Source organism: Arvicanthis niloticus, chromosome 8 (genome assembly GCF_011762505.2).
Source record: "Arvicanthis niloticus isolate mArvNil1 chromosome 8, mArvNil1.pat.X, whole genome shotgun sequence".
Lineage (NCBI taxonomy): Eukaryota > Metazoa > Chordata > Mammalia > Rodentia > Muridae > Arvicanthis > Arvicanthis niloticus.
Window position 1 is genome coordinate 1,754,974 of NC_047665.1, and position 19,130 is coordinate 1,774,103.

A 19,130-nucleotide genomic window follows, 5' to 3' on the forward strand; every position below is an offset into this window, starting at 1 on the left:
CAGATGGGTAGGAAGGAAAACAGTTCAATTTATCAACAAGCTGGGAGACTGAATACAAAAGCCAAGGCTGTCTTTTGCTGCCCAAGGGCAGAGGTGGGTAGAGTAAGGAAGAGAGGCCAGGGAAGATGGTACGGGAGAGTGAATAACGAAGGGGAACCGGGATGTGAACAGCCCCGAACGCCATGCTGATGTGTTTGAACATTCATAGTCTCAGGAGAGGAAGGATCTGGGAAGCATCTCATCCATAGCATAATCCATACAGGCTGACTTGGAGAATGTTATCTACTGTGCTGTAAATTAGTCCAGAGACTCTGTGGAGAGGCTGCTCCACTTTCAGACTCTCCCAAACGCTTGGCTGTATAAACCTCTTTCTTTAGAAAATATGGAACGTCATGTCTTTTGTAATAGTAATAGAAAGTGAATAAAAACTTCCTATTCCCAAAGGATAAGTGGCCTTTAGAAGGCAGGCCTTCATGAACAAGCTTCATTGTGATATTAAAAAGGCAGCCATCCTGTTGGTTTTGTGGCTGTTTTGAGTAATTTTTTTTTTTTTTTTAATACCAGAGCAATCTATTTAAAGCTTCTTCTTTTTTTACTTGGAAGGAAACGATAATTATCCCACTTGCAAGACTGATTGATTGAGAATTGATATGTAAAGATCTGGGTTTGAGCCCAGTACAATACAAACCAGGTTGGTAGTAAATGCCTGTAATTTCAGCACTCAGGAGACTGAGGCAAAAGGATCTTGAGTTTGAGGCAAGCCGGAGCTATTTTATAAGTTCAAGGTCAGTTTGGGATACAAGAAACTTTGTCTCAAAACACAAAAACTTTCAAAAAAGAGGCGGGTAGAACTCTGTGAATTCAAGGACAGCTTTGTAGTACTGAGCTCTAGGGTTGAAAAACTTCCCTTATCCTGAATTATATCACTTACATAGTGGGAGAAAAATTTTTTTAAGGAAGGGTCTTATGTATCCCAGGCTGACCTGTTAACTCACTATATAGCTAGGATGACCTTGCTCCTGGAAAGTGCTGGGATTAAAGGCATGCACTTCAATGATAGGCTTGTCCTTTGATGGTAATAGAAGAGGTACTTTTGCCTTCAGATGAGAGAAGAGTCAAGCAAAACAAGACTGTGACCCTGAAGCAATGGCTTTTCCAGGAAAGCCTTCAGAAGCCTGGGTGGAAGCCAGGGCCTGGTAGGCTCTACCAGGCAAGGGGACATCAATTTTGAACCTCTCTTGGCTCATAGCCCCACTCCCTTGACCATCCCTGGTCTCAGGAGCATTTGGTAAAAAGAAAAAAAAAAAAAAAAGTAAAACATTCTACACACCCAGTAAACAAGAACAATAAATCTAAGGCCTGTTTAGACCCACAATTTTGAAGAAAAGATTTATTAGTGGGCTGGCTGAGAGATGGAGCCTCTTGGCATTTGGGAAAATTGGAAGTGTTTAAAGATTCAGCATTATTTTTTTCTAGTTCACATTGACAACTTATAGTATAGAAATTTTTTTTAGTAGCCTTTCACTAAAACAAAATTAAATCTACTGTCTGGGGGATGGTGAAGGGCCCAGCAAGTAGAGGTGCTTACTGATTGTCAAGCCAGATCGCCTGAGGTGGATCCCTGACTGTGGTGGATCCCTGAGATCTGCATGCTGGAAGTAGAGAGAAAATTGACACCTTCAAGTTGTCCTCTGACCTTGAATTGCACAATGTCTTACACACACACACACACACACACACACACACACACACACACACAGAGAGAGAGAGAGAGAGAGAGAGAGAAAGAGAGAGAGAGAGAGAGAGACGCAGGCAGACACACACACACATAGAGAGTCACACGTACACAGACACACTAACATACATATATACAGACTGTCTTAGTTAGGGTTTTACTACTGTGAACAGACACCATGACCAAGGCAAGTCTTATAAGGACAACAATTAATTGGGGTTGGCTTATAGGTTCAGAGGTTCAGTCCATTATTATCAAGGCAGGAACATGGCAGCATCCAGGCAAGCATGGTGCAGGAGGAGCTGAGAGTTCTACATCTTTATCTGAAGGCTGCTAGCAGAATACTGGGTTCCAGGCAGCTAGGGCGAAGGTCTTAAAGCCCACGCCCACAGTGCACACCTACTCCAACAGAGCCGCACCTTCTAATAGTGGGACTCCCTGGGTCCAGCATGTACAAACCATCACACAGATACACACAGACAGACACACTAACAGACACACACAGACATACCCACACACAGAAACATGAACGCATATACACACATAGACACTCACACACAGACACATGTACACACTATATACACATACACATAAGTAAAGATACAATTAATTTTTTCCCTAAAAACTAGTGTCCATTTTTACTGAAGCAACAAGATTTATTTGAACACATCCTTACTTTTTGTTTATTGTTAAATATTATATGCAAAAGTTATATCAGAAGGCAATATCCCTATCCATAAATCCTAAAACGAGGCCTATTAAATTTAGCAAATAAAATTCTAGTATGTTTAGTTGAATTTGAATGTTAGAAGAACAATGACCCCTCCTCCTTTTTCTGTATCAGTATGTTGCACTTGATATTTATGACACACCTGTGATAGGCAAGAAAGTGCTTAAAGAAGCCCGTGTTGTGAAGCTGGGGACATAACTCAGTGGTTAAGTGTTAGCCCAGCATGCAGGTGGCTCCTGAGTTTAATTCCAGCCATAACAAATAATAAACATCCATGTGTAGACACATCCTGATGCCTGAGCAGGGAACTTGATCCCTAAAACAACAAATGAAATTTTGCAGATGCCACTGTTAAGGTCCTTTTTGGGTTGGCCCTATGTAATCACAGTGGTCCTTGTCTGAGTTAGAGATAAGGGCCCGCCAGCAAAGGAATGCTGAGATGCTCCAGGAAATGCAGTTTCCTTTAGGCTGCTCTGACAGAATATATTCCTGCCAGATACTTTCATTAGCAAGTGCTCCGGTGGGACTTGTGACAAACAGGACTGCCAGCCACATTTGGATGCTTTAAGCCACTGGAATTTGCTATTAGGATAGTCATAAAACACAGTAAACATCATTTGCTGTTTATCTTGAGTTTTAATTTAGTTGAGGTCACCCTGTGAAAACACTAAGCAGAGAGCAGTGGGCTATGCCAGGAGGCATTGTGAAGAAGGGGCCCAAGGACTCCTGTACATAGCTTTGGGAAAAACAATGACTTCAGGCCTCAAATGCTCAAGTGTCTGAACAAGGGCTGAATGTTCACTGTGTTTCCTGACAAGCTTTTGCTGATACAAGATAAAACAACCAACCAATGAGAAACTGCTCAGCTGTTATCCTTGGAGAACCCTTCTGAGAATTTTTAGTGTGTGACTAAAGTTGTGTGTGCAGTACCACACTCTCTCCTACATTTTCCCATTTGTACAAGCCTCCGATAAAGTTTACTTTATAAATCAGGCAGTTAGAGAATGGTAACAAGAGCCAATAATACAATCAACTGATTACAATGATGTCCTGCGATGACAGGGCCATGGCCGAGATGCTTGTACTTTTTGGCTGCTACTGAGTAAAGAGAGGACACTTGAAAATGAGCGATGTGACATGAAGACAGTGTGACAAGGAACCAGTCAACCCAACATCTGACAAAGCTGCTGAAAGACTCATGGGCTGGTAACGCACGCAATGTGAATACACTGGACCAGGGAATGATTCATGTTCTAGGCAAGATGGAGCAAGATGTTGGGACACTCTGTCATGCTACTGTGCGTGGAGAAAATGCCTGGAAGGAAGAATACAGAGATGGGTTGGCTGGTTAGGGTTTCAGTACTGCAGAGAGATAGAAGATTGCAGGTCCAGGGGCTAATTACTCACCTCGGGCTAGGTTCTGACCCTCCAGAACAGCCACTCCTCACTCACCTCCCTTCAGAACTAATATCTTATGACAATAGATAAGAAGCCTTTAGAATTACCAACTTATTGGACAAGTAGCTTTTACCTCCAAAATCTGAGAATGCCATTAGATAGCACCTTGAGCCTATAGGAACCTTTCCCCATCTCCATGTACCTGCCCCTTGCTCTGATGTACTCACCAATATATTTTAAACTTTCCTTGATTTGTGACTTTCTTTGTTCTGGAAAACTACAAGAACTTCGTGAAGCCGCTTCCACATTGGAACAAGGATTTTCAAGTATCCTAAATTTGTGTCCCCAGGCTATGATCATGCAAAAATGACTCCAGAATAAACTATCTCTTATTCCATTTAAGATGAAAGGTGAGTTTTTTTTTTTTGCGTCAATACTACAGAAAAATGTGCACTTTAAAACTGAAAGCACATTAATTTACAGTTTCCTGCTTAATTTGTTCAAGACCCTGTTTGGCCAGAGGTAACTGAAACCACAATATAATTAATCAGGGCTCTAAAGGGGTGGGGCTAGTAGAATGTGTGTGTGTGTGTGTGTGTGTGTGTGTTTATGTGCATGTGTGTGTGCTGAGAAGATGTATCAGATTTGCTTACAGAATGTGGTCCAGGTAGTTCAACAATGGCTGCCTCGCAGCTAAGACACTGATAATCAGTAATCGTTTAGTTCTCAAGGCTGGATGTCTCAGAAGTCCAAATATGGCACTGAAGTTCTGGAAGATTCCAAAAGAGCTGCTGGTCTTCAGTCTATGTTGGAATCCCGAAGATGCTGGATTTAATACTGGCAGCAGTAACAGGCTAGATGAACTTGCCAGTAAGAGTGAGAGTAAACAGGCAAAAAGCCAAGAGTCTTTCTTCCATGGGCTGCCACCAGAAAATAGGGCCCAAATTTAAGGTGGCCCTTCCTGCTTCAAATAATCAGATTAAGAAAAGTCCTCACAGATGTACCCAGCATCTTGGTTTGTAATTGATTCCAGATGTAGCCAAGATGACACCCAAGATTTGTCATGACTCACAAAATGTGAAATTGGGGCCTGCAAGGTGACTCCACAGGTAAAGACGCCCACTGCTGATATGAGCTTGACAGCCTGAGTTTGGTCTCTGGAAACTCACATGTCAGAAAGAAGATTTTCTCTGACTTCAGCACCATGGTAGGTGTGCACCCTCCTTCCCCCAGATAATTAAATGTAATTTTTAAAAAGTGAAATTACAGACTTTGGGGGAAGGCACCACTGTGCATGGTCTGGCTCCACCAAAGGGCTCCAGCCTGGAGCTTTCTTCTCTTGTTACTGAAGGCCTCATCCAGTCTCCATGGAGAGTGCCAGTTTCCGTATTAGTGACCTGTTGCTGCTGTAATGCATTTATAGGGAAGGTAGGTTAAAATGATACACACTTTCCCTCAGTTCTGAAGGCCAGAAATCCTAGATAGGTTTCACTGGGCTGAAGTCAAAATGATTGACAGAGCTGTGATCCTTCTAGAAGCCAGTCTGTGCATTTGCCTTTCCAGATGTCTGTTCTCCTTGGCTTATGGCCCCGTGTTTCTTTGACTTCTTCCAACATCATATATTCTTTGTCCCCTCCTCCCCTCACCTCACAAGGACCCCTGTGGTTACATTAGGGTCAACCAGATAATCCAGGATAATCCTCCCCATCACCAAACCTTTGATTTACCAGATCTGCAAATGGAAGGTAACTGTTTTAGGGTTTCTATTTCTTTGATGAAACAATGTGACCAAAAAAGTCAGGAAGAGAAAAGGCTTTATTTGTCTTACACTTTCGTATCACTGTTTGACCAAGCCAGTTCAGTCAGTCAACAGGATCTCAAGGGAAGGCGTGAGGATTGAAAAGACAAAGACAATTAGACAAACATCATAACATGACTCCAGTCAGTGCTGAGACTGAAGCAGCTTTATTTCTCTCCAGCCTGCTTTTATATCATTCTAGGTATGTCCAAAATACATGGTCAGTTCTTAGATCAAAGACAAAGTAATCAAGTGAAGTAGTAAACAAAGAGATCACACAAGGTAATAATTAAGTAAAGTAGTAACTAAAGATATCACATAAGGTAGTAATTCAGCAAAGTAGTAAACAAAGCCCCATGGTTACTGTAAGTGGCACCAAATACTCTCAACAACTGTTCATCATCAAAGGACGTCAGGACAGGAATTAAAACAGGGCAGGAACCTGGAGCAGGAGCTGATGCAGAGGCCATAGAGGGGTTCTGCTTACTGGCTTGCTCCTTACGGCTTGCTCAGCCTGCTTTCTTATAGAAACCTGGACCACCAGCCCAGGGAGAGCACCACCCACAATGAGCTGGGCCCTCCCCCATCAATCACTAATTAAGATAGTGACCTACAAGAGGTGATTTTTAAATCAAGGCTCCCTCTTTTCACATGACTTTAGCTTGGGTCAAGTTGACATAAAATTATCTGGCAGAGTGAAGAAAAAAAAAATCAAAGGATCCAGTGATTACAGCATGTATGTCTTCAGAGTAGGGTATTATTTTGCTTAAAATATCTACGTTCCTGTAGTTTTCTGTCTTTCTTAACAGAACCATTATTTTGTGCAACATGACAGTAAAGCTACTCCTTAATTTATTATGCAATGACAGTGCAATAAGCTTACCACAAAAGGAAGAAATCACTAAAATAATAAATACTTGTGAGCCACTTCACCTGTTCAACACTGCGGCTTAGCCTAGTTAGCAACAGGTGAGCAAAAGCACGTGACACAAAGCTTAGTTATAGTAGTGATGACCATGTCCTGTGCACACATGCAATACACACTGGACATAACATCGTATTTCTACAGACCACACACCAAAACTCTACACGGCTGGCAGCGTTGCATCAGAGCAGTGCTCGGTGTGGACTCTTGTGATCACACGGCTGACAGGAGGTGAGGCTTCTGCCCAGCTTTGGAAGATGCTATAGAGCTTGTGCTGCTAACTCAGGAAAAGCCAATCCTCAAATTCTATAATATATTTACTAAATATTATTTATTCTTTCCCTCACGGAAAAGGTTGAAAAGTGGTTGAGCCATCCCACTTTGGGGATCAGCCGTGTGCTTGGCTAAGCAGTTTTTACTCACAGACTCCCTTGAAACTGCACAAAGCCATAGTGTCTTCATTTGGGCCCAGTGGACAACATGGCTGCTTTTTTTTTCCTAGTTGGAAGAAGCATGTGAGTGTCAGAGACCCCTTACCTTTTCTATTGTCTGTTCATTCAGTGTGGAAAGCAACACACTGCTCAGAAGGCAGCACTGCCTTACCAACCTAAGAAAAAAGCCATAAGTTGAGATGACAAACACAATATGGCCAAAAGGTATTAATACCTTTTTCCCTTGTTTTTTTTTTTTTTTTTTAAAACCAGGTGACTTAATATCTTTATTTTCTTATGTTATTTTATGTGTATGGATATTTACCTGAATGTATGTCAGTACCTGATAGGTGTGCCTGGTGCCCCCAAAGGCCAGAAGAGGGCACCAGACCCCTGGACTAGAGTTATAGATGATGTGTGGGGGTGCCGGGAATCAAACCTGGGTCTTCTAGAAGATCAAATAGTGCTCTTAACCATCGAGCCACCTTCCAGCTGTAGAGTCTGAGACTCTTAAGGGCCACCTGCCCGCCTTGTGTTGAGGAATCTTTTTTAAAGACAGGGAAGTAGGAGGAACACATTGGAAGGAGAGGTCAGAGGGAGCAGGAAGAGAGGAGAAAGGAGATAGACATGATGAAAATACATTATATCCACATATAAATTTGTCAAATGATAAATAAAAACATTACATTTAAAAAAAAAAAAAGCAAACTTTGTCTTTGAGACCAGGACAGTAAAATGTGACTGAATCCGGCTGTAACACGTTCAGGTTCTGCCAAGGCTTCAGTAACTTGAGACCCTGAATAAACACCAGATGACGTGGAAGTTACTCCATAAACTGCTTCATTCGTTTTTAAAAAATTATTTTATGTTAATTTCTTTTAAAACTTTTTTTTTAAAGTTGTATTTTGTGATGATTTGTGCAAGACTGCCACATCGTATGTATTTAATCAGAATGTTGTGCCCCCCCATCCCGCTTTGAAAACCTTTAATAACTCTTAGTAGTATAGAAATCTTCTGAAATCTGATGTGACTGACCACCCAGATGCAGGAAGGTCATGTAGGAAGTGCTCAGAGCCACAAAGCTCAACCGGCCTCTGCGCTCACTGTTTCTCTTCCCTGCCCGGTAAATTTAATAATTTACAGAATTTCATGTCTGTGATTGTGAACCAGACCCTATTTTCCCCTGATGATTTATACCTGAAGGTGCAGGAGTAAAGCCAGAGCAAACACCTCCTGAAGAGCACTGGGGACACAAAGAGAGTGAAGACGCCTTGCCCCTTTCACATCTATTTTAAAAAGGTTTAGTCTACGTCTATACATACATTTCTTTGAGGACTTCATATATGTAAGGATTTAGATTTATTTTAAACGTGTGTTAATCTAGAGTGAAGACTCAGCTGTTCAGAGCACTGGCTGCAATTTCAGAGGACCCAGATTCAATTTCTAGCACCCACCTGCCAATCATAATTCTGGTTCTAATCCTCTGTAGGCACTCAGGTGTGCAGTGGCACATAGACACACATACAGGCAAAATAGTTATACACATAAAATAAATCTTAAAAAAATGGGGAAAGGGAGGTAAAAACATGCAGAGTGAGGAGTCTCCCCAGGTGACGGTAGCCAGAGTTTCTTTAGGGACACCATCATGGTGGGGCTCAGAGCTCTGGAAAACTCAGAGTACAAAGTGCTCTTAACTGCTGTTGAGGACACACATCAAAACTAATCTCTCTTACCACTGAACTGCTTTCTAGAGGTCTTTTGCTGGCATTTAATTCCTTTGTATCACAGGGAAAATAGGTGTCAGATGAACATCAAGAGCCCTACTCTGGATGACTAAGGAGAGCCCTGCCTGCCACCCGGTCACCCTGGGTAACTAAGGAGAGGACATTTATAAATTCCTGAGAGGCTCAGAAAGAGGTTCCAAATAAACATTAACAGTTGTTGCAGGCTAGCCCCTTGCTCTGTGGTTTTCATTTTATAGCTCTCCCCTCACCTGCCACACACTTGCTCTTACACCCTGCCATTATCTGAGGGTGGGGGCGTTAGTAAGAGACAGTGACTGGTGAGTGGGACAGAGTGCTTTGAGCTTCAGAGTTTGTGTCCCTAAAAGCTTCCTGATTCTTGAGCTCTGTAAAGGACATGAAGATTTTCCCAAAACAAAACAGCCCAACAAACAATGACAAAATAATCCAGAAATATGATTGTATCACTTCATAGTGACTTTAATAAGTCAAATTAATTTAAACTTCTTTCATTTAAAAACATAAGCATATTTTATTTATCTAATTAATTTATTTGAGACAGTGTCTTATTATGTAGCCCTGGCTGGCCTGGAACTCACTATGTAGACCAGGTTGGCCAGGAACTCAAAGAAATCCACCCACCTTTTCCTCTTAAATTCTGGGATTCAAGGTGTGGCCTGAGCTGCTATAACTGTTTTTTAGTGTGGGCACTGATACAATAATAAATAAATAATATTTATTATTCAGAAATAAATGCTGCTGTCCTTGCAGAGGTTCACAGGGAGGCTTTATTCTCAGCAATGCATTAGAGCAACATATACCTTTAGAAGCCTATTCTTTGCTCTAGAAACAAATAGTCTACCACAGAGACCCTAAGATGCTGCCCAATGGTCTTGGTGGTTCAAGGTGAAATTGGAGGAGGGAGAGAAGTTGAGATCAGACTTAAAGATGAACTTGCTTACTTGAAGGGCAGCAGTCTGACATTTCTTGGGTTTTGTCCTAGGCCTTTTTATAGATTCCCATGGACTTAGAGACACATCAGTAGATCTTGTTAAGAGATATAAGGTCCTAGGCAAAGATTGTAGGAAAAAGGTAGACCTCCTCAGGCAGCAGGTATATACGTAGTACACAGACATATATGTACATACACATAAAATAAACAATTAATTTAAAGAAAAAACATACATTTTTAAAATTTGGATAGAACGCTAACTAATGGTTGAAACTGATTGGCTAGTCTTCAGAACACTAATGAACACTTTCATTTCTAACACAAGAGTGCTGCCTGTCAGTAGCGCTCAGAGTTTGTGCTCTCTTCTCCACAGTCCTGTACAAACACTAACCTCCCAGGTTCAAGACATTTCTAGCAATTAATGATTGGTTGAAATTGACAGCTCTGAAAAAAACCTTGGTGGCAGCTGCTCTTCCCACCTCGTCATGGATTCTAGAAGGTGGCCTTTAACCTCTAGCTGGAGTGCAAGAAAGCACATTTTACCAGAGTTACTAAAAATAATGGTGTCATTGTGAAGATGAAGCAGGAGGTTAGCTATGAGTTCAAGGCTAGCCTGAGCTATGTAGAAAGACTTGTCTTTAAAAAGCTTATACCATTGTTTTGTGTGTTGATATGTGTATATGTATGGATATATATGTGTGCATATACATTTACATCTCAATAGATGTATATTTTAAACTTGCATGTGAAACAGTAAAATAATGTTCCTCTTAAAATGTACATGTATGTGCAAGTAGTCTAAAATCTTAAGTTTTCCCTTCCAGAATATTCTTCCAATGCAAAAGAATAGTTTGATATACATTTGATATGCATGTACTAAAAGTGTTATTAAAAACAACCTCTCTAAGCTCATCTCTTGAGAGCTGAGGCAGTAATATTAGTTGGACATTCTTAGCTCTGGAGTGAGTCTGGCCAGTCTAGGTTACATGTGCCCGCATCTCAAAAAGAAGAAAAAAAAAAATCTATCGCTAAGCTCTGGCTTGCTAAAATGTTTTTATTGGCCCAGAGGAGGGGGGGGTATAGATTCACTTCAAAAGTGTGTCTTTGTTTTTGATCATTAGTGCTCGATTGTTTAAAAGAACAAGAATAAAAAAAACTGGATAGTAGGACGGCCCCAAAAGCCGGCTGAGAGTTTCTCTCGACCCTACCAGGGCTAACGATGAAGACTAGCTGAGATACTGTAGGCTGGTTTACTAGTTTACTACAGATCGTATTTTCAAAGTAATGTCTTCTGATTCGGGGATTTGTCAGAAGGGAGGCTGTGATGTCTCTGTAGATTATTACATTAATGACTTTACTCCTGAGTCCACAAAACTTAACTCACAAGCACTTCAGAATCCTGGTAGATGGGAAGGCTTTCGTTTTGTGGAAAAGCCTGTTGGTGTTTTTGTCTGCTGCTTCCTAATTAGGGGTTCCTTATTGCATCATACACATTAATCATGCCGTTAGCTAGTGACAGATCATGTACCCTATCTTTCAGGGGAGGCTTTAAGCATTATTCGCATGACTACATTAGAACAGCTTCCTGAAGCAAGGTGTGTATATTATCAGGACCAAGAAACTCCTGAGCCAGGTGTCTCCTTTAGACCAAGGACATTTCTGAGACGTCATCTTTGGCAGAGACACTTGCCTTATACTCTGCCACCCGAACTTGTACAGAATGTTCACTTTATTTACTGCTTATCTTTGTAGATAACACTAGAAGAAGAAAATGTTACAGAGCAGGATCAAGTTTGCATCTTGCAGCGATGGAATCATCGGCCCTTGTTCAGACTTGGCCAGCTTCCCTTTGCAGTGTAGGCCAGCCTTGGCTGAAGAAGTATGGGAGCATTTCCCAGAGTGTGATTGCCCAGTCTAGCGGGAGAGCTGGAAGTTTCTTCCTGTCCACAACCAGCTATTACTTCCTAAACACCTGTCCTGAATACAGACGCTTTTTGCATGAGTGATGGCAAGGACGGAAGTGGAAGAGCATTAAATCCCTGGCTATAGCCCTGTCCCTGAATCTAGCCCATTCCTATTGAGTTAATGTGTATCCCACGTCTGGCTGGCCAAGGGGCTAGGGCCACTGCTCAGAGAGGCAGGACATGGGAAGTTTGGGGAAGTTTGGGGAAGTTTGGGGCATCGGGCTATGTGAAACTGCAGGACCCCGCTCGGGGGTGAGGGAGCACAGTCTGAGGTTGGGGGAGCCGGAGCTAGCTCATCTGGTTCTCAGGCTCTTGGGCCTCTAGGTGCCGCTAGGGCAAGCCACAGAAAACCAGAGAATGAAGTGGGGGCGTATGGGCTGGATTGGCCCGTGGTTGAAGGGGGACAAAGTGGGAGAAGTCCTGTGGGGATGAGAGTCTCATTTGGTCATTTGCTTGCTTGGGTTGGTAGTCGTGTAGAGTGAAAAGTTATAAAGACCATTTTGTGAAATATATTCAGGCTTTTTCTTTGCCCTTAGACCTGAGGAGAAAGAGTGCAGGTTCCAGAACGCAGAACTGGATGTAAGATTTCAGGCCTTCACTGCCACTGCCCCGGGATACATTCAGGAAAGAGCAACATTCCTCAAGCATCAGGGTGGGGAAGTCCCAAAGCAAGAAGACACATTCCTGACCACAGAGAAAGATGCAAGTTATCTGGGTGGTTCCAAGAAGTAGCTAACTTTCCACTGATCTTGGTTACCCCGCCCCTCTTGAGGTTTTCCCAGTGTTACAGCCTGCTGATGTTCAAAATTTGTAAAACAACCAATCATGTGTAACCGAGCAAAAATGTAACCAATCATGTGTAACAGTGCGAAAATTCCTCCCTTTCCCCACCCCATGCTATAAAAAAAAACCCTCAGCTTGCTGGCCTTTTGTCAAAGTTCTGTTCCTGCGTGGACGAGCAGTTTTGACCTTGGATAGCTAACTCTCCCCAATAAACCTCTGCTGATTGCATCCAGGTATGGTTTCTTGTGATTTTTGGGTGGTCGTGATTTCCTGAGACTTGAGGAAGGGTCTCCCGAGTTTGGGGGTCTTTAGTCGCTGTGGCTGGGAACACAGAGAGGTCTTCCTCAGATTAGACTGCAGCTCTGTAGGTGAAAACTTTCACAGCAGATTCTGATGAAAGAGAAACTGTCCATGGTTTTTAAGGTATTTATTGTCATGGTAGAAAGTAGATGATAAACCATACCCCCCTTTCTCAGGGCAGGCCTGAAGTTAAATACCTTTTGTAGGGAGGAGTATCTGGGAAGGAATGCTTAATTGACTACGCCCTTTTGGCTTTTAGGTATGTCATTAATATGGAGATCTGTCTTGAGGCTCCAAGGCTTGTAGTCACACCCTACCTGTGGAGGGGTTAGTGGGCATTGTCCCATGTGACTAAAGGACACAAATCTATGGAGGGCTGTGGCCTTGTGTCAGGGGCTTGGAGTCTGGGAGCATGGCAAACACCTACCGTCCCTTGCAGGGGACCCTGCAGGGTCATCTGCTGGGTCACCAGGGCTTTTAAACCTAGCTCAAACAGATATCAGGCTGCCTTTCATGGTCCTACCGATAGGCACGGAGACCCCAATGTGGTTCTGTAGAACACATGCCATGTAAACAGTCTTCCACATGTGCCTAAAGTCCCTGAGGCTCTCATGTAGGTCTACTGCACTGTGGGTTTCTGGAGTGTGCGGCGTTCTTTCAGGGTATTATAAAGAGAAGCTTTGAGTGTCTCAGTGAACCGTGGAGATGAATTTCCTACATTTGTGGTTGCAGTTAGCAACTGCTTTTCTCATCCTGTCCTTCATAGCTGATATGTAGATCAAAGCAAGCAGTTTCTTACTAGAATATATAAGATGAACAAAACTTATGATACAGTTTTATCATAAGACTCACTTAAGAGAGTCCAAATAAACTTACTCATAAGAGGGTTGGGTAGATGGCTCAGCAAAGAGAGGCACTTACTGGTGCCAAACCTGGTGACCTGTTTGATCTCTGGGACTCATGTAGTGAAAGGAGAGACCAACTTCTTCGAGTTGTCCTTGGATCTCCGAGTGTGCCCCACCCAGTAAAAGGTGATAGACATGAAGATGCTGATAAATTTTACAGGAAATTATGTTTTAAAGAGATAAATATAAATCATTAGGTATTTGCCCAAAGTATCATGCAGATAAGACAAAATCCAAGACAAACCAAGGCTAACACTGTGGCCTAAGGCTCTAGTTCCAGTTGTTCAGGAGCTTGAGGCAGGAATGATTGAATCTAAAAGTTTGAGATCAGTATAAATCTACTTATAGGAAATTTTCTTAAAAGGCTAAAGATTAGAAATTATTAGTTTGTGAGAGAAGGAATGAAGAGCCATCTCATCTGGGAGTTTGGGGGCTCCTGTTTGTGCTTGAGATAAACATTTAGGAAACCGTGATGACACAGATCTAGAGGCAAAAGGAAGTCTCTGTTTTAGATGGCCACTTCCTCAAAGCCTTTCACAGGGAGCACGTGGAGACTCAAGGCCTGGCCAGGGGTCCAGGTCTGTGGATTTATAGTTGATTCAACCAAAGGGGTCACAAAGGCAATGCATCAACACTACATGAGAAGGCAGGCCTTTGTTGAGTGCTCTGGCATGCTGTATCTAGCTTTGTAGTAAAGAGAAATGCCTCAAATTGTAAGGTATGTAAAGGTTAGCATTCAAAATATCCTGCAAAAAGTATATGGAGGATCAGAAACCAGCCCACTGAAATTCAGTGAACTATAATAAATGCAGAAACGGATGTTGAGGTTCAGAAATCACGTTGGAAAGCACACAGCTTGGATTGTGTTATATGGCAAGTACACACAAACACATACGCACAAACACACCTGTAGGTGTTGTAGTTGATTTCCAGTGGAGAAAGAGGCAAGCATTAGCTGGAGAAGGAACTAGCTAATGAGATCTGCATTTATATGGTGTCCAGATCAAGGGAAATAATCTCCTAATAGGTGCTTGCCAGTCAGTCCACATCTGGAGTTGTGATCTGCAAGCCACCCTGGGGAGGCCTGGCTGGCTGAGGGTAATGGAGAACAGGCAGAGGTCAGCAATGAGGGAGGTCGGGGGATGACTGGAGGGGATGCAGAGGAAAGCAGCTAATGAGAATCTAAGTCTTTGAAAGCTGGGAGCGCCCCCTTAACAGCAGTTTAGGTTTACGTCTTCCAGGCAGAGGGCAGACTACAAAAAGGAGCAGAGAGAAGATCTGAAATGGAAGAAACCCACTGCCCGGTCCTTTTCTGACTCCAAAAGACAAAACAGAAACCTGTTGTAGTAACAAAGACAGAAGTGAGTTGCACAATCCAGGCAGAAGCTGGGATGGATTTCCAGTGTGCTCGTGGAGAGCTACCAACCAAATGTGCTGTGTAACATGCTTGCCCCTGGTTCTAATGGCCTGCTTAAACAAACACTGTTTTCCGAATCAAGGAAATGCTGTAAAGTCTATGAGCTTTCTTAAGGCATGCATTCACATACCATTCATATGCTTCACTCTTTGGGGGGGGGGGAGGCTGGATACAGCAGGTTTTCTTGTATCCATGATGTGCACCATCTAACTCCACTAACTTTTTACAACCCTGCGGTCTTATCTGTTTGCCTTACTCAGCAATTAATAATCAATAATTAATACTCATAAGTATTAATTAATTTTTTTTGTTTGTTTGTTTTTGTTTTTTGTTTTGTTTTTTTTTTGTTTTTCAAGACAGGGTTTCTCTGTGTAGCCCTGGCTGTCCTGGAACTCACTCTGTAGACCAGGCTGGCCTCAAACTCAGAAATCCACCTGCTTCTGCCTCCCAAGTGCTGGGATTAAAGGCGTGCGCCACCACCGCCCGGCATTAATTTTCTATTTCAGTGGTTTTACCTTTTCAGCGACACAATGTGTGGCCTTCTAAAAATGTATTTCTTCATTCAGTGTAACATTTCAAGGTACATTCATACTGTAGAGCATACTATCAGTATTACTTTTTATAAACCACTATTATTCCGTTGTATAGACATTCTCTGTGGATATTTAAGTTGTTCACATATTTTTTACTATTTTAAATAATGCTGCTATGGAAACTCAAAAGTAAAGTTTTGTTGGACATGTGGCCTGCTTTTTTTTTTTTTTTTTTTCCCCAAGACAGGGTTTCTCTGTATAGCCCAGGCTGTCCTGGAACTCACTCTGTAGATCAGGCTAGCCTTGAACTCAGAAATCCGCCTGCCTCTGCCTCCCAAGTACTGGGATTAAAGGTGTGGGCCATGTGGCCTTCTTCATCTTCTCCCTCTCCCCATCCTCTTCCTCCTCTTCTTTTTCTTCCTTCTCTTTCTCTTCTTCCTCCTCCTCCTCCTTCTTCTGTTTTTGATACAGGTCCAATTGTGTAGTCTAATCCTTCTGCTTCAACACCCTGAGTTTTTGGGATTATAGCTCTAAACACAACTAGACACATATTTTCTTTTTTAAAAATGTTTTTATTTTTAATTACAGGTAGATATGTGGATATGTGTATATCATTGCAAGTGTCAAATTATTTTGCAATCTACCGGATGTAGGTGTTGGGGATTAAACCCTGATCCTCAGGAAGAGCAGCCAGTGCTCTTAACCACTGAGTTATATCTCCAGCCCCAAAGGTTTCTTTTATTTTCTTTTTTCTTAAAACTTTTTTGTTGTTGTTTTGAGAAAGGGTCTCTCTGTGTATTACTGGCTGTTCTGGGACTTACTCTGTAGACCATGATGGCCTTAATCTCAGAGATCTGCCTGTCTCTGTCTCTCACATGCTGTGATTAAAGGCATGTACCACTACCACCTGTTGGGACACAGGACTTCAGTACTCTCATGCATATGCATGGAATGGAGTTGCTAGGTCTTATTTTAACTCTGTGCTTAGTGCGCAAAGGAGCTACCAAATGAGTTTCCCAAAGGTTCTTTACATCTTCCTTGCCAATACTTGATATTATGTCTTTAAAGAAAGATTTTGTTATTGGAAAGGAAGAAGTAAAAATTTCACTATTTGCAGATGATATAATAGTATACTTAAGTGACCCAAAAACTTCCACCAGAGAACTCATAAACCTGATAAACAACTTCAGCAAAGTGGCTGGATATACAATCAACTCAAACAAATCAGTAGCCTTCCTCTACTCAAAGGATAAACAGGCTGAGAAAGAAATTAGGGAAATGACACCCTTCACAATAGTCACAAATAATATAAAATACCTCTGTGTGAATCTAACCAAGCAAGTGAAAGATCTGAATGACAATATCTTCACGTCTCTAAAGAAAGAAATGAAGCAGATGATGGAATATCAGACGATGGAAAGATCTCCCATGCTCATGGATTGGCAGGATTAAAAATGGCCATCTTGCCGAAAGTAATCTACAGATCTAATGCAATCCCCATCAAAATTCCAACTCAATTCTTCATAGAGATAGAAAAATCAATTCTCAAATTCATTTGGAATAGCAAAAAACCTAGGATATCGAAAACTATCCTCAACAATAAAAGAACTTCTGGGGGAATCACCATCCCTGACCTCAAGCTGTACTACAGAGCAATAGTGAAAAAAACTGCATGGTATTGGTACAGAGACAGGCAGGAAGATCAATGGAATAGAACTGAAGACCCAGAAATGAACCCACATACCTATGATCACTAATCTTTGACAAAGGATCTAAAACCATGCAGTGGAAAAAAGACAGCATTTTCAACAAATAGTGCTGGTTCAACTGTAGGTCACCATGTAGAAGAATGAAAATTGATCCATTCTTATCTCCTTGTACAAAGCTCAAGTCCAAATGGATCAAGGACCTCCACATAAAACCAGATACACTGAACCTAATAGAAGAGAAACTGGGGACAAGCCTCGAACACATGGGCACTGGAGAAAATTTCCTGAACAGAACCCCAATGGCCTATGCTCTAAGATCAAGAATTGACAAATGGGACCTCATAAAACTGCAAAGCTTCTGTAAAGCAAAGGACACTGTCAATAGGACAAAGTGACAACCAACAGATCAGGAAAAGATCTTTACCAATCCTACATCTGATAAAGGGCTAATATCCAAAATAAACAAAGAACCCAAGCAGAAAGGGTGAACCATATAGACCAGGGTTGGGGGAATACTTGTTCCCTCTCAAAAGATCTGTACTGGAAACTGGAATAGAAAATTGACACAGTAGCTCTTTCTGGCATCTTGGCACCTGTGGAAGCCTGTTGGGAACAGGACTTCATTTTAAAAACAAAACAAAACAAAACAAAACCAAAAAACCAAAAACAAGCATATTGGGAAGGCTGTGGTGCAAGGCCATTTTTTGCTGGCTACAAGCGAGGTCTCCAGAGCCAAAGAGAACACACGGCTCTTCTTAAAATTGAAGGCGTTTATGCCCAGAATGAAACTGAGTTCTACTTAGCCAGGTGCTTAGGCGTGTAAAGCAAAAAACAATACAGTGACTCCTGGAGGCAAACCAAATGAATCCAGAGTGATCTAGGGAAAAGTAACGCCCGGCCCACAGAAACAGTGGCATGGTTCGTGCCAAATTCTGAAGCAACCTTCCAGCAAAGGCCATTGGACACAGAATCTGTGTGATGCTGTACCCATCCCAGATTTAAACTAATGGAGAGTAAATAAATAAAAGTGGATTTGTTTCTTGTAATAATAATAATAGACACAGTGAGGGTTTTAAATTTTATTTTAATGTGTGATGTCTGTGCTCCTGAGTTCACAGGTGTGTGCATGTGAAAACCAAAGATCGGTATCAGTATTTTCCTCTGATGCTTTCTGCTCTCTCTCCCCCACCCACACTGCCCTTTTGAGTCAGGGTCTGCCATTGAACTTGGAGGTCAATGAGTTCAGTTAGACTGTCTGGCCACCAAGCCTTAGGGTCTTCCTGTCTTCACCTCCCCAGCGCCTGGCTTTTTATGGGAGTGCTTGGATGTGGACTTGGGTCTTCAAGCTTGCACTGCAAGCACTTTACCTAGTGAGTCATCTCCCCAACCCCAGCACTGAAGGTATCTTAGCACTGGAATCTGACCGTCTCTTTGACGTGAGCAGTGTGAGCAGACCAGAGACCACCAAGCTGGAGAACCTGTCTGCCTAAGGCAGGCACTTGGACTCACCTCCAGTTGATGTTAGGCAGAAATGGTGGCACAGGGTTGCCACACTGTCCGATTTATGAGGCAATGCAAAATTAGGGTTCTATGTGAAATTCTCTGATTTCTAAATGTTTTCAATTAAAATTTTTCCTCAAGTGATCTTCAAGCTAAACAAAACAAACCTGCAGGCCAGATGTAAACTAAGGGGTATTTATTCTCTTTCCCTGGTCCAATATTTTTCCAGAGCCTGAGAGATATAAAAAGACCTCTAAGTCTTGCTGTTAAGATGGGTTGGTTGGTTGGGTGTGGTGGAGCACACCCTT

The 19,130-nt window shown here is 42.2% G+C and overlaps 1 pseudogene; it reads left to right on the forward strand.

Annotated features, from left to right (window-relative positions):
* The first annotated feature begins 4,618 nt into the window (after nucleotides 1-4,618).
* LOC117713734 (large ribosomal subunit protein eL33 pseudogene) lies at nucleotides 4,619-18,324 on the forward strand (annotated as a pseudogene).
* The last annotated feature ends 806 nt before the right edge of the window (nucleotides 18,325-19,130 follow it).